Raw genomic sequence first — 17,089 nt, 5'->3', positions numbered from 1 at the left:
ATCAAAACGTTTACTGAGAGCATCCTCTTGTCCTCAGCTCTATACTAGATGCTTTAAAGCATTGTTGCATTGAATCATTATAACAACTCAGTGTGCTATTGAGTGTTATTTACATTTAGCAGATGAAGATACTGAAGCTTAAGGGGTTCAAGTCATTTAGTCCAGTTACTTTTGACTCTTCCCTCTTACTACAGCTGCAAAGATTTGTTCTATACCCTGGAGTATATTATTGTTGTTCAGTTGCCAAGTCGTATCCAACTCTGCGACCACATGGCCTGCAACATGCCAGGCTTCCCTGTCCTTCACTGTCTCCTGAAGTTCACTCAAACTCATGTCCAGTGAGTCCGTGATGCCATCCAACCATCTCATCCTCTGTCATCCTCTTCTCCTTCTGTCTTCAATCTTTCCAAGCCTCAGGGTCTTCTCCAGTGAGTCGGCTCTTCGGGTCAGGTGGCCAAAGTATTGGAACTTCAGCTTTAGCATCAGTCTTTCCAATGAATATTCAGGGTTGATTTCCTTTAGGGTTGACTGGTTGGATCTCCTTGCAGTCCAGGGGACTCTCAAGAGTCTTCTCCAGCACCACAGTTCGAAGGCATCAGTTCTTCGGTGCTCAGCCTTCTTTATTGTCCACCTCTCACATTCATACATGACTACGGGAAAAACCATAGCTTTGACTGTACAGACCTTTGTTGGCAAAGTGATATCTCTGCTTTTTAATACACTGTCTACGTTTGTCATGGCTTTTCTTCCAAGGAGCAAGTGTCTTAATTTCATGGCTTTACTGTCTGCAGTGATTTTGGGGCCCAAGAAAATAAAGTCTGTCACTGCTTCCATTTTCTTCCCCATCTGTTTGCCATGAAGTGATGGGACCAGCTGCCATGATCTTCATTTTTTGAATGTCGAGTTTTAAGCCAATTTGTCCATTCTCTTTCACCCTTGCCAAGAGGCTCTTTATTTCCTCTTCACTTTTTGCCATTACAGTGGTATCATCTGCATTTCTGAGGTTGTTGATATTTCTCCCAGCAGTCTTTTTTTTTTTTTTAATAAATTTATTTATTGTAGTTGGGGGCTAATTACTTTACAATATTGTAGTAGTTTTTGCCATACATTGACATGAATCAGCCATGTCTCCCAGCAGTCTTGATTCTAGCATGTGAGTCATTCAGCCCAGCATTTTCATGATGTACTCTGCAGTTCAGTTCAGTTCAGTTCAGTTGCTCAGTCGTGTCTGACTCTCTGTGACCCCATGAACTGCAGCACGCCAGGCTTCCCAGTCCATCACCAACTCCTGGAGCTTGCTCAAACTCATATCCATCAAGTCAGTGATGCCATCCAACCATCTCATCCTCTGTCATCCCCTTCTCCTCCTGCCTTCAATCTTTCCCAGCATCAGGGTCTTTTCCAATGAGTCAGTTCTTTGCTTCAGGTGGCCGAAGTAATGGAGCTTTGGCTGTACTCTGCCTTTAAGTTAAATAAGCAGGCTGACAGTATACAGCCTTGACATACTCATTTCCCAATTTTGAACCAGCGCATTGTTTCATGTCTGGTTCTAACTGTTGCTTCTTGACCGCATACTAGAGAACATTAATTCAGTAGATACTTACTAAGCAGCTATTATGTACCAGATACTCTTCTAGGTGCTGGGAATATAACAGTGAACAAAAGGGACAAAAATCCCTTCTCTTAGGGAACTAACACTCTATCAGAATGTATGACATGTAAGCCTTGCCTTCAGGAAACAAAATACAACCAATATAGGGGGCTTCCCTTGTGGCTCAGATGGTAAAGAAAATGCAACCAATAAGCATTAGATTTCATCTGTTTTAGAATGTTAAGGTTGAAAGACAGATTAACTAGGGGATATTTCATGAAGATGAAATATGATCTAGAGCTAAAGTATTGAGTAGGAATTTGGTAGATAGAAATTGGGAGGAAAATAGTTCCAGTTTGAGGCATAAAATGAGCAAAATCTTAAATTATAGGAGAGAGATTAGTGGAAAGCACAGATAGCTGGACTGTTTTGTATCTTCAGTTCTTTGCATATAGGTGCACAGTGTTGGTTGAATTTGAAGCAAATATTTAAATGAATGAAGCTAGGGCAAGAACTCAGCAGGCAATGTGGAATTAGATAGGTGTAGTGTCATTATTCTGGGATTTAAGGAAAGGAATTGATTTGATAGCTGTTGGTGAAAGAACCAGTAGGCCCTGTTAATTATTGAATACTGGCAGTAGCACAGTAGCCAAAGGAAAAGGGAGATTAGCCTACTAGGTTTGAACTGAGTGAGCCAGATTTACCTGTTTCATCAAATCATGAGACTTTTTTCCCCATTGTTTATTTTATTCCAATACGTGCCATTATTTTATGAACTGCTATGAAAGAAAAAAATTTCCAGTTAAGCATACAGAGATTGTTGACTATAAGATGTATTCAGTTTCGGAGTTAAAGATGTAAAAATGAAAAAAATGTAACAATGTGTGGTCTAGAAATGATGAAATAACGTATTCCTTATAATGGTTCATGAACCTTATAACTACCTAATTTTTTTGGACTATTTATAAATAAGTTTGTAATCTTTGACATGCATTCAATCATTTAGCATTTATGTATTTATTTGCTAGGCACTTTTCTAGGCTACAGTGATATGGTGATGAGTAAATAGCATCTCTACCACACAAAATACACAAGGGAAGCCAGACATAAATCAAATATTCCACCAAAAAAGGTAAAGGTGTAACTGTTTGTTAAGTTTTATGAAAAAAGACTAGATGTTATACAGAAGAAAAACTGTTTACAGAGAAGATAGTATAGATGAGAAGAGGCCGTATAAAAGACGATAATACCTTAGACAAAGTGATGGTGAAGATAGATAAAAGTGGATGGATTTTAGAGATGTTTAGGTGTGGAATTTGGTGATTAATTGGGTATGAGAAATGAGGGAGAGAAAGGAGCCACTGGCCACCACTAGATTTTTTGGCTTGTGTAGCTAGATGGATTGTGGTACAATTCATGAGACAGAAAACAGTGTAAGATGACTGGGTTTGTAGGGGGACGTGCTTTGTTTGTTTTCACTGTGGCATCAGTGTTAAAAGTTAATGTCTTAATTATTCTTTTTTTCCTTTTATGTCATTGTTTAAGTATGTTTGAAGAATCAGTTCAGTTCAATTCAGTCGCTCAGTCGTGTCCAACTGTTTGTGACCCCATGAATTGCAGCACGCCAGGCCTCCCAGTCTATCACCAACTCCTGGAGTTTACCCAAACTCATGGCCATCGAGTCGGTGATGCCATCCAGCCATCTCATCCTCTGTTGTCCCCTTCTCCTCCTGCCCCCAATCCTTCCCAGCATCAGGGTCTTTTCCAGTGAGTTAACTCTTCGCATGAGGTGGCCAAAGTATTAGAGTTTCAGCTTCAACATCAGTCCTTCCAATGAACACCCAGGACCGATCTCCTTTAGGATGGACTGGTTGGATCTCCTTGCAGTCCAAGGGACTCTCAAGAGTCTTCTCCAACACCACAGTTCAAAAGCATCAATTCTTTGGTGCCCAGCTTTCTTCACTGTCCAGCTCTCACATCCATACATGACTACTGGTAAAACCATAACCTTGACTAGATGGACCTTTGTTGGCAAAGTAATGTCTCTGCTTTTTAATATGCTATCTAGATTGGTCATAACTTTCCTTCTAAGGAGTAAGTGTCTTTTAATTTCATGGCTGCAGTCACCATCTGCAGTGATTTTGCAGCCCCCAAAAATAAAGTCTGACACTGTTTGTACTGTTTTTCCATCTATTTCCCATGAAGTGATGGGACCAGATGCCATGATTTTAGTTTTCTGAACGTTGAGCTTTAAGCCAACATTTTCACTCTCCCCTTTCACTTTCATCAAGAGGCTTTTTAGTTCCTCTTCACTTTCTGTCGTAAGGGTGGTGTCATCCGTATATCTGAGGTTATTGATATTTCTCCCCACAATCTTGATTCCAGGTTGTGCTTCCTCCAGCCCAGCATTTCTCATAATGTACTCTGCATATAAGTTAAATAAGCAGGGTGACAATATACATCCTTGACGTACTCCTTTTCCTATTTGGAACCAGTCTGTTGTTTCGTGTCCAGTTCTAACTGTTGCTTCCTGACCTGCATACAGGTTTCTCAAGAGGCGGGTCAGGTGGTCTGGTATGCCCATCTCTTTCAGAATTTTCCACAGTTTATTGTAATCCACACAGTCAAAGGCTTTGGCATAGTCAATAAAGCAGAAATAGATGTTTTTTTGGAACTCTCTTGCTTTTTCGATGATCCATCGGATGTTGGCAATTTGATCTCTGGTTCCTCTGCCTTTCCTAAAACCAGCTTGAACATCTGGAAGTTCATGTTTCATGTGTTGCTGAAGCCTGGCTTGGAGAATTTTGAGCATTACTTTACTAGCGTGTGAGATGAGTGCAATTGTGCGGTAGTTGGAGCATTCTTTGGCATTGCCTTTCTTTGGGATTGGAATGAAAACTGACCCTTTCCAGTCCTGTGGCCACTGCTGAATTTTCCAAATTTGCTGGCATATTGTGTGCAGCACTTTCACAGCCTCATCTTTCAGGATTTTAAATAGCTCAACTGGAATTCCATTACCTCCACTAGCTTTGTTCGTAGTGATGCTTTCTAAGGCCCACTTGACTTCACATTCCAGGATGACGGTAGGTGTTGCAAGAGGGCCTCAGAGGGCAGACACACTGAAACCATAATCACAGAAAACTAGCCAATCTGATCACACGGACCACAGCCTTGTCTAACTGAATGAAACTAAACCATGCCATGTGGGCCACCCAAGATGGACAGGTCATGGTGGAGAGGTCTGACAGAATGTGGTCCACTGGAGAAGGGAATGGCAAACTCCATGAACCCAATGAACAGTATGAAAAGGCAAAATGATAGGATACTGAAAGAGGAACTCCCCAGGTCGGTAGGTGCCCAATATGCTACTGGAGATCAGTGGAGAAATAACTCCAGAACGAATGAAGGGATGGAGCCAAAGCAAAAACAATACCAAGTTGTGGATGTGACTGGTGATAGAAGCAAGGTCCGATGCTGTAAAGAGCAATATTGCATAGGAACCTGGAATGTTAGGTCCATGAATCAAGGCAAGTTGGAAGTGGCCAAACAGGAGATGGCAAGAGTGAACATCGACATTCTAGGAATCAGCAAACTAAGATGGACTGGAATGGGTGAATTTAACTCAGATGACCATTATATCTACTACTGTGGGCAGGAATCCCTTAGAAGAAATGGAGTAGCCATCATGGTCAACAAAAGAGTCCGAAATGCAGTACTTGGATGCAATCTCAAAAACGACAGAATGATCTCTGTACGTTACCAAGGCCAACTGTTCAGTATCATGGTAATCCAGGCCTATGCCCCAACCAATAATGCTGAAGAAGCTGAAGTTGAATGGTTCTATGAAGACCTACAAGACCTTTTAGAACTAACAAACACCCGAAAAGATATTTGAGGAATAGTGTACCTGAAATAAGTTTTTTCAGTATCATTTTTCTTGAGTGGGCAGGGAGGAAGTTCTAAATGAAGGCCTTTGGAAAAATATTGGAATTTTTTTTGAATTTATATGTAACATATTCAACCATATATATGAATAGATAACTTGAGTAATAAAACTATATATCATCTTTATTTTCACTTGGGATTTGGCAATAAATTGGTCATCTGGTTAAATTCTAACTTCATTCAATTGATGTATATATAAATATAAATGTGTTTTAGGGAATGCTTTTGATTTTTTCTGAAATGACTCCTTTATGTAATTTTTGGTAGATATTGGATCAATACAGTTGGCTATTAAAAATTTATCAGTTCAGTCTCTCAGTCGTGTCCGACTCTTTGTAACCCCATGAACCGCAGCACGCCAGGCCTCCCTGTCCATCACCAACTCCCTGAGTCCACCCAAACCTGTGTCCATTGAGTCGGTGATGCCATCCAACCATCTCATCCTGTGTCGTCCCCTTCTCCTCCTGCCCTCAATCTTTCCCAGCATCAGGGTCTTTTCAAATGAGTCAGCTCTTCACATCAGGTGGCCAAAGTATTGGAGTTTCAGCTTCCAACATCAGTCCTTCCAATGAACACCCAGGACTGATCTCCTTTAGGATGGACTGGTTGGATCTCCTTGCAGTCCAAGGGACTCTCAAGAGTCTTCTCCAATAGCACAGTTCAAAAGTATCATTTCTTCGGCAGCTGTAGAGAGTACAGAGCAAAAAGCCTGGGCTTGGTGTCAGGTTGCTTGGATTCAAGGTATGTTTTGCTGTTTTGTAGCAGTATAATCTTGCAGCATTTATCCTTTGTTAGTTTTTAAATCTATAAAATGAGTATAATAATAGTATCTGGCTTATAGAGTGATTGTGAAGATTAAATGAGATGGGTTGTGTGTATAGGTTAACCAAATTCCCAGTACAGAGTTTGTTTTATTATTGTTACGATTATTATTATAGTGATGTTGTGTCTGAGATCATCTGGACTTCTGTACAACGTTTTAATTTTAGAGTTCCATTTAACTTATAGATCTCAATTGGGTAAAAACTTTTGTTTGGTAGTCATATTTGGATTTGGGGAAAATATAAGAAAGCTTTTGTTTATTGACAGTTACTCATCCTAAATGAGTTAACACATGTCATCTTTCACAGAATTCTCACCAGAATCTGCCTGCCAATGCAGGAGACTCAGATTTGATCCCTGGGTCAGGAAGATCCCCTGAAGGAAATGGCAACCCACTCCAGTATTCTTGCCTGAAGAATCCCATGGACAGAGGAGCCTGGCGGGTTATGGTCCATGGGGTTGCAAAAGAGTTGGGCATGACTTAGCGACTAAATAACAACAGCAACAGCTATAATTGGAAATTAACGATGGATTGGCTTGTAATTACTTATTATTTGTTAAAATTATTACTTTTATTTTTTAGTCGAACCTTTCTGGACTTTTATTAGCTTTTAGGTCTTATGGATAGGGTGAAGAAGTAGTTAAATGTTATAAAATCTTATCAGCTGCTCTAAAGTCAATTTAATTTCCATCCTACTTTTTCCCCCCAGCTTACTTTCTTTTGAAAGTTGTAAACCTATAAAAAAAGTTGAAAGAGTAATACAATACCTATATATCCTTCACCTAGATTCACTTGTCAACATTATGGCTCATTTGCTTTTTTTCTAGCATGCGCGCGCGCGTGCACACACACACACACATGCGTGTGCGTGCACTTAGTCACTTTAGTCATGTCCAACTCTTTGTCACCACATGGGCTATAGTCCATCAAAATCCTCTGTCCATGGGTTTCTCCAGGCGAGAATACTGGAGTGGGTTGCCATTTCTTCCTCCAGGGGATCGTCTCAACCCAGAGATGGAACCCACATCTTTTACATCTGCCTGGAGAAGGAAATGGCAACCCACTCCAGTATTCTTGCCTGGAGAATCCCAGGGACAGAGGAGCCTGGTGAGCTGCCATCTATGGGGTCGCACAGAGTCGAACATGACTGAAGTGACTTAGCAGCATTGGCAGCTGAGTTCTTTACCACTAGTGCCACCTGGAAGCACACACACAAATGCACACTGTTTTTTTTTTTACTTGTTAAACCATTTGAAAGTAAAGTAGATACATCATGACACTGTCTTCCTAAATGTTTTGTCATGCATCTCCTATGACCTAGGACATCCTGTTAACATAACTATAATGCTATTAGCATACCCAAATAATTTAATTTTGATTTGATAATATTACCTAATGTACAGGCCATATGAAAAAAATTCACTTTACCCAAATGTTCCAGTAATTTCCCTTATAACTTTTCAGGAAAAAATATTAAATTTTAGAAGAGATTATAAACTATATTTAGTTGTCACATCTCTCTGTTTTCTTTTATCTAGAATTATCCTCATCTTTTTCCTCCTGTCTTCCTTCCTTTTTCTTTTTTTGATCTTTCAAGACTTTGACAGTTTTGAAAAGTCCAGGCCAGTTGTATGTAGAATGTCTCACAAAATGAATTTGATTGTTTCCTCACAGTTTCAGGCTATGTGTTTTTTCCTAAGATTGTTATTATATGGTAGTTATTGTAAACTTTTCATTTGATTACATCAAGAGTAATATAATGATAATTTGTAAGTTATTGGTGATGTTAAGGTTGACCGCTTAGATAAGACAGATTTTACATTTTAAAGATATCTTTTCTGTTTTGTATTTAATAATTAATCTCTGGAGGTGTTACTTTATCATTGGATATTCTGTTTTCCATTAATTTTTTTCTATTACAGTGGTTTTGGTAACTGTAGATGATCCTTTTCTGAATCAACCATGGCATTGGTGGTTTGCAAATAATGGTTTTCCAGTTCTCTCATTCCATCTACATATGTTGGTTGACTATCTCTCTAAATAAGATATATTCCTTCTCCTTTTCTTTTTAGTTTCACTGTGTACCTTTTTAAAAAATTTATCCAATGTGATGATCTGTTACCATTATTCTTTTAAAAAATAATTACATTGATTAGTTAGTTTATTTATGGTTGTGTTGGGTCTTCACTGCTGTGTGGCTTTTCTGTAGTTTGCCAAGTGGGCTTCTCATTGCAGTGGCTTCTCTTGTTGTGGAACATGGGCCCTAGGTTGTACAGGTTTCAGTAGTTGTAGCATGTGGGGTCAGTAATTGCAGCTCCTGGGCTCTAGAGTACAGGCTCAATAGTTGTGGTGCACAGGCCTAGTTACTCGCAGCATGTTGAATCTTCTTGGACCAGGGATTGAACCCATGTCTCCTGCATTGACAGGTGGTTTCTTACTACTGAGCCACCAGGGAAGCCCATGTTAGCATTCTTCTTTTTTGATGATTGAGTTAACTCAAATTTGATTAGTCCTTTTGAAGTAGTTCCTATGACCTTTGTATATGTCCATATTCGTATTTGGGCGCCTTCTTCCTTTTTTGTACAGAAAGTGTTGCAGGCTTACCTTATCTATTCTCTGCTTGAGGCTTGGAATCAACACTTTTACCACCTTCTTTTACCACCAGCACCCTTGTTCATTTTAGTGGAAAATGGTACTTAGAAACCGAAATTTGGGCATTGAAAAAACTCGTTACTACTGGAATATCATTGCTTTTGGGACCTTTAATTGGATACACACACACACACACACACACACACACACACACGTTTTAAAAGAAATCATGATTTTATAGGATACCTTCAGGTTCAAAACCACAGAGTTCAACCTCACCTTCACTCAGTTTATATTTGTGTCTCCCTTTTCCTACAGGGAGAATTCTGATTCTCAGCCATATTAATACATTTACTCATTTATATTTATTCTGTCTTACACACATATATGCCTGGAGGAGGGCATGGCAACCCACTCCATTATTCTTGCCTAGAGAATTCCATTGACAGAGGACCCTAGCAGGCTACAGTCTATGGGGTCGCAACGTCAGACATGACTGAGAGACTAAGCACGCACACACGAGTACACACACACACACACACACCACACGCACACACCACACACACACTACACACACACACACACTACACACACACACACACTACGCACACACCACACACACACACACCACACACACACACCACACACACACACCACACACACACCACACACACACACATCACACACGCACCACACACACACCACACACACACACACACCACACACACACCACACACACACACACATATGATAGTTTTGAAATTACTATACTGATACCCCCTCCTACAACAGATTTACCAAGTAAAGATTTCTTTGCCAGTTTATGTCCTTGGAATATATCCCTCTAAAGATGTATAGTCAAAGTAGATGTTCAGAGTTATTTGAATTATTTTTTCTGTGATTATGTTATCAATTTAAAATATAGTTAAGTTCCTACTAAACTACTTTTTAAGAGACTTCCTGTAAAATTGGTTATCTGTAAAACTACTAAAGTAGACATAATAATTTAAAACGATATCATAATATATAGTAATAGGAAACTCTAGAACAGTTAGAGAATATGCAGTTTTTATCTTTATAAGGCTTTAAACTTATAGCTCTATTTTCAAACTGGTGTAATTTTTTATTATTTAAAATTAAAAATGTTGAGAAAAATGACATCAAACAATTGCAGTTGTAAGCCAGAACAATTGTGTTTGTGAACATTTTAAACAATGCTCTTCTTTTGACTGATAATACAATTCAAGCATTAATCTTTAACAATAGATATAATTGTTCAGGATACTTTAACTCATTCCTAAAAACTATGGCTAGTGTTTTCCTGTATTTACACCCAGAATAGAAAGATGTTATTTGTATGTCCTTGTTCTTCATATTTAAAGAATGCCTTTTCATGTGTGAATATTCTCACTGGAAAGGGAAAATATATTTCTCTTAATAATTGAGCATTTTATATTTCTAATGTGAGACATAGCCACATTCAGTCTTGAGTTCTGATTAGTTATAAATATCTTGCTTATTAAAATGCAGGGTTAATGGGGACAGGAACTGGATTTTGTGGCTTATTATATTTCCTATAGTGTCTTACAGAAGTAAGCACTGCAATACTGGATGAATGAATAAATATGATGCTTTGTGTTTATATGATACGTAATTTCTAGTGTCAATAATATGGTTGTACCTTTTCCTTGACAAAAGTATCTAATGGAATGGGACTTGGAAGAGATCTTATCCAAATTTGTTTGTTACAAATCTCAAAATCACTGTGTCTCACGTTGAATCCCCCATCTTTCTTTAGCTTTTTATCCCTGGGTTCCCCTTTTCTGTTAATAGTATCATTATCCTCTTAGACATGAGGCCTGAAATCTCAGTCACTTTAGTCTCTCTCTCCTGTATGTGGGCATATAAATATTCATATATGATGTTGCTCATTCTGCGGTCTCAGTTTCTTGCTTGTATCTCCTTATTCCTTATCCCCTTACCAGCACCCTGATTGAGGCACTCGTTAACCACTCATATAACAATCCTCTGACTAACTGAAGGAATTAAGAATATTGAAAGTGAAAAGAGATGGGGTGGGGCAAGGAGCAAGAAGTATGTCTTTTTTTTTTTTAAGGTTTATTTTTGGCTGCACTGGGTGTTCATTGCTGCTCAAGGGCTTTCTCTAGTTGTGGAGAGTTGGGACTACTCTCTAGTTGTGTTTCACCGGCTTCTCATTTGGTGGCTTGTCTCGCGCAGCAGAGGGTCTAGGTGCACAGGTTTCAGTAGTTGTGGCATGTGGGCTCTAGAACACAGGCTCAGCAGTTGTAGTGCAGGGACTTAGTTGCCTCCCAGCATGTGGGATCTCCCCAGAGCAGAGTTCGAACCCGTGTCCTCTGCATTGGCAGGCTGATTCTTAACCACTCGACCACAAGGGGAGCCCAAGAAGTTTGCCTTAAACTTTCTGATGGGCTGTCAAATGGAAGAGGGATTGATTTCAGAAAACACAGCCAGGAACTGTTAGTGGAAATTATCAGGACAAAGACTTTTGGTTTTATATGTCTTTCAAGCAAGTGTAGGTGTTTAGAATTGTTGTTGTTCAGTCACTAAGCTGTCTCCGACTCCTTGTGACTCCATGAACTCCAGCACACCAGGCTTCCCTGTCCTTCATTATCTTCTGGAGTTGGCTCAAACTCATGTCCATTGAGTCAGTAATGCCATCCAACCATCTCATCCTCTGTTGCCCCCTTCTCCTCCTGTTCTCAATCATTCCCAGTATCAGGATTTTTTCCAATGAATTGGCTCTTGGCATCAGGTGGCCAAAGTGTTGGAGCTTCAGCTTTAATATCAGTCATTCCAGTGAATGTTCAGGATTGATTTCCTTTAGGATTGACTGGTTTAATCTCCTTGCTGTCCAAGGGACTCGTTATGTTAGTAGAGAATAAACAGTTTAAAATATTATCAAGCTTTTAAACTTATAGCTGTATATTCAGCTCAGTACAAAGCTCATTATATACTGAGTTCCCTGTCTAGGAGTGTTCACTCAGAGACTGGTTGAATGCACTTGGCAAGCTTGTTGTAAAGGAAATTGTGCTGCTATATGAGTGGATGAACCTGATTAGTGATTAATAAGTCCAAACCAGAGAGCAGATCAGATTCCTGGGAGAAGAGGGATTTTTTTTTTTTTTTAACTTACACGTTTTCTTTCACTGCTGCTCCCACCCAAGCAATGGAAGATAGGATTAGGAGAAGCTACTGGTAGATTGGAGTGTATTGGGTGGGAAAATGGCCAAGACTATTAATATTACTACTTAATAGTTCCTAGATGCTTTTAAGTTCCCCTTTAATCCTAAGATTCTGACATCTTTGAGTTTTTATAGAGGTTAAGTTTATTCTGTTGATTAAATGACTTGACCTAGTATATTATTTCTTATATGTAGACTGTGTACTTAATAGCTTGCAAAATTTCATTTTTAAGCGTAGAGGCTGCAAGCATTCATAGTTATCTTGAAGTCATCAGAGGTTACCGAGGTACTGACATAAGGCAAAAGGAGAAGAGAGTAGCAGAGGATGAGATGGTTAGATAGCATCACTGAGTCAATGGACATGAATCTGAGCAAACTCCTGGAGATAGTGAAGGACAGGGAAGCCTGGCGCACTGCAGTCCATCAGGTCGAAAGAGTCAGACACAACTTAGCACCTGAACAACAACAAATCAAACCATAGTCAATATTATGTTCTTCTTAGAGGTAAGATCAAGGAATGCTTAAGACAGCCCAGATAACATAAAAAGTTCTTATTGTAGTCTTTAACCATCTAGGTTATAATGATGACTTTATAGTCTGTGAACAAGTAATACTCCGTGCTGCACAGGTGAAGGCTTTTGCCTACTGGCACTTGATACAACTCATTCTTGTTGTTCAGTCGCTCAGTCGTGTCCAACTCTTTTTGACCCATGGACTGCAGCATGCCAGGCTTCCCTGTCCTTCACCATCTCCTGGAGCTTTCTCAACTCATGTCCATTGAGTCCGTGATGCCATCCAACCATCTTGTCCTCTGTCATCCCCTTCTCCTCCTGCCTTCAGTCTTTCCCAGCATCAGGTTCTTTTCTAAGGAGTTGGCTCTTTGTATCAGGTGGCCAAAGTATTGGAGTTTCAGCTTCAACATCAGTCCTTCCAATGAATATTCAGGACTGATTTCCTTTAGGATTGGTTTGATCTCCTTGCAGTCCAAGGGACTCTCAAAAGTCTTCTCCAATACCACAGTTCGAAAGCATCAATTCTTCAGCACTCAACCTTCTTTATTGTCCAGCTCTCACATCCATACATGATTACCAGAGAAACTGTAGCTTTTACTAGACAGACTTTTGTTGGCAAAGTAATGTCTCTGCTTTGTAATATGCTGTCTAGGTTTGTCATGGCTTTTCTTCCAGGGAGGAAGTGTCTTTTAATTTCATGGCTGCAGTCACCATCTGCAGTGATTTTGGAGCCCAAGAAAATAAAGTCTGTCACTGTTTCCACTTTATCCCTATCTATTTGCCATGAAGTGATGGGACTGGATGCCATGATCTTAGTTTTTTGAATGTTGGGTTTTAAGTCAGCTTTTTCACTCTTTCACTTTTATCAAGAGGCTCTTTAGTTCCTCTTCACTTTCTGCCATAAAGGTGGTGTCATCTGCATATCTGAGGTTATTGATATTTCTCCTGGCAATCTTGATTCCAGCTTGTGCTTCGTCCAGCCTGACATTTCGCATGATGTGCTCTGCATGTAATTTAAATACGCAGCTTGACAATATACAGCCTTGACGTGCTCCTTTCCCAATTTTGAACCAGTCTTTTGTTCCATGTCTGGTTCCAACTGTTGCCTCTTGAGTTGCATACAGGTTTCTCAGGAGGCAGGTAAGGTGGTCTGGTATTCACATCTCTTGAAGAATTTTCCACAGTTTGTTGTGATCCACACAGTCAAAGTCTTTAGCATAGTCAATGATGCAGAAGTAGATGTTTTTCTGGAATTCTCTTGCTTTTTCTGTCATCCACCAGATGTTGGCAATTTGATCTCTGGCTCCTCTGCCTTTTCTAAATCCAGCTTATACATCTGGAAGTTCTCAGTTCATGTACTGTTGAAGCTTAGCTTGGAGGATTTTGAGCATTACCTTGCCGACATGTGAAATGAGTGCAATTGTGCGCTAGTTTGAACATTCTTTGGCATTGCCCTTCTTTGGGATGGGCTTCCCTTGTGGCTCAGCTGGTAAGCAATCGCCTGTAATGCAGGAGACCTGGGTTTGATCCCTGGTTTGGGTGGATCCCCAACTTCTTCCCAAGTTGGGGATCCCCAACCTGGGGAGAAGGCAAAGACTACCCACTCCAGTATTCTGGCCTGGAGAATTGTATAGTCCATGGGGTCACAAAGAGCTGGACACAACTGAGTGACTTGCATTTTTACTTTCTTTGGGATTGGAATGGAAACGGATCTTTGCCAGTCCTGTGGCCACTGCTTCGTTTTCCAAATTTGCTGGCATATTGAGTGCCGCACTTTCACGGCATCATCTTTTAGGATCTGAAATAGCTCAACTGGAATTTCATCACCTCCACTAGCTTTGTTCGTAGTGATGCTTCCTAAGGCCCACTTGACTTCGCATTCCAGGATGTCTGACTCTAGGTGAGTGATCACACCATCCTGGTTATCTGGGTCATTAAGATCTTTTTTGTACAGTTCTTCTGTATATTCTTGCCACTGCTTCTTAATATCTTCTGCTTCTGTTAGGTCCATACCGTTTTTGTCCTTCATTGTGCCCATCTTTGCATGAAGTATTCCCTTGGTATCTCTAGTTTTCTTGAAAAGATCTCTAGTCTTTCCCATTCTATTGTTCTCCTCTATTTCTCTGCATTGATCACTTAGGAAGGCTTTCTTATCTCTCCTTGCTATTCTTTGTAACTCTGCATTCAGATGGGTATAGCTTTCCTTTTCTCCCTTGCCTTTTGCTTCTCTTTTATCAGCTATTGGTGAGGCCTCCTCAGACAACCATTTTACCTTTTTTGCATTTCTTTTTCATGAGGATAGTTTTGATCACCACCTCCTGTACAATATTACGAACTTCCATCCATAGTTCTTCAGGCACTCTATCAGATCTAGTCCCTTGAATCTTATTTGTCACTTCCACTGCTTAATCGTAAGAGATTTGATTCAAGTCTCACCTGAATGGCCTAGTGGTTTTCCCTACTTTCTTGAATTTAAGTCTGAATTTTTCAATACAACTCATATATGTGAGGGTAAATGTCTATTTAGTACTAAGTTTTTTTTCATTTCAAATTTAAGAGAACACATAAATAGTACATTTTATTTATATCATCATTACACAGTAGCTGTGCATTGATTTAGTGTCTTTAAATGGAGGATGCAATCCTGAAGAATTCTAAGAATGTTTGCAAGATGTATACCTGAGGGAAAACTACCAAATCAACTTCTGGATATGTGTGCGTGCTCAGTTGCTAAGTCTCTTTGCAACCCCATGGACTGTTGCCCACCAGGCTCCTCTGTCCATGGAATTTTCTAGGCAACAATATTGGAGTGGATTGCTGTTTCGTCCTCCAGAGGATCTTCCCAATCCAGGGATCAAACCCACGTCTAGCGTGTCTCCTACGTTGGCAGGTGGATTCTTTACCACTGAGCCATCTGGGAAGCCGCTGAATATGCATGTCCTGCCCTTATTATGTTTCTTGTTCCTTTTCTCAATCTTTTTATCTTGTATTGCCATTTATATTGCTTAACCGTTAGCTCTGAAAGAGGACAATCCAAGTAAATATTCCTTGTACTCTCCCTTTCTTCATATTTGCTACTTAAAAAAAACCTTGCTAGGTTTAAAAACTGAACATTTTTAGGCTACAAGTTCTGTGCACAAAGACAGAAGACTGGCAAGTATAGGAAAAGAGAGGGAATAGAAGTTAGTGTAACAGTTGATGTTTCTGGAAACAAAGAACTGAGATGGTGATAAGAAATAACAACAGAGATGGCAGGCCAACATATTGAGAGACATTCAAAGTCAGACAAGGGATTGATATTTGTTACTAAAAAAGGAAGCAGGTAGAGAAGGTTACAGTAGATGAAAAACTTCCTCACAGCTCATGTTATTTGATGGTATAGCTACGCGCACATGCGGGGAAGGCAGTGGTGCCCTACTCCAGTACTCTTGCCTGGAAAAATCCCATGGATGGAGGAGCCTGGTAGGCTGCAGTCCATGGGGTCGCTAAGAGTCGGACACGACTGAGCGACTTCACTTTCACTTTTCACTTTCATGCATTGGAGAAGGAAATGGCAACCCACTCCATTGTTCTTGCCTGGAGAATCCCAGGGACGGGGGGAGCCTGGTGGGCTGCCATCTATGGGGTCGCACAGAGTCGGACACGACTGAGGTGACTTAGCAGTAGCAGCAGTAGCAGTAAGCACACATGAAAAATTCTAAATCAATATCTGTATTCCTTTTGTTGCAGAATACCATTTGGGGAAGATGCCCAAGCATACACAAATCCCAGAAGCCTGCAATGTTTTCATTGGTTGTACTATGTGACTGAGATATATTCTCTGTAGAGTCAGCCCCTAAGGTTCTGTCAGGAGTTTTTGCTGGCTTTAAATCCTCAGTGGATAAAATGTTCTATTTATTGCCATGTGAGAGAAGCTGGTTACCTTCATCTGCCCTTCAAGGACATTGATTTGAGTATCTGTTACATTTATCAGTTTATAATTTATCGACTGTCTTAATGCATGGTTATGGTTAGAAAAGTGACTCTCTGAAACTGACATTTAGGTCTCAATTGATATTTTCATATCAAATGTTGTAGTTCTGCCTTCTAAAATAGATCTATTTAGTCTTCATTGTCTTTTCAAATCACTAACAATAAAGTTTAGCAATAAACCTCACCTAGTAGCTTTATATGTGTTTACTGAGTTAAAGAGTTTTCTCATTTTGGTGACGGTGGTTTAGTTGCTAAGTCATGTCTGACTCTTGCGACCCCAAGGACTGTAGCCCAACAGGCTCCTCTGTCCATGGGATTTCCCAGGCAAGAATACTGGAGTGGGTTGCTATTTCCTTCTCAAGTGGATCTTCCTGACCCAGAGATTGAACCCACATCTCCTTCATTGCAGTCAGATTCTTTACTGGTGAGC

The 17,089-nt window shown here is 40.0% G+C and overlaps 1 protein-coding gene across 8 annotated transcripts in view; it reads left to right on the top strand.

Annotated features, from left to right (window-relative positions):
• Positions 1 to 17,089, top strand: part of ATG4C (autophagy related 4C cysteine peptidase) — a 90,654-nt gene that overhangs the window by 2,433 nt on the left and 71,132 nt on the right. The window contains exon 2 of one of the 8 annotated variants that reach the window (XM_081484944.1): positions 6,021 to 6,277. The exons of the other annotated variants lie outside the window; for them this stretch is intronic. The gene's annotated coding sequence lies outside the window, so the exon portion shown is untranslated. The remainder of the gene's footprint in view (positions 1 to 6,020; positions 6,278 to 17,089) is intronic. 8 annotated transcript variants of the gene reach the window in all.

Source organism: Giraffa tippelskirchi, chromosome 5, assembly GCF_054371585.1.
Source record: "Giraffa tippelskirchi isolate mGirTip1 chromosome 5, T2T-mGirTip1v1.2.pri, whole genome shotgun sequence".
Classification (NCBI taxonomy): domain Eukaryota; kingdom Metazoa; phylum Chordata; class Mammalia; order Artiodactyla; family Giraffidae; genus Giraffa; species Giraffa tippelskirchi.
This window is presented reverse-complemented; position numbering and strand designations above follow the sequence as displayed.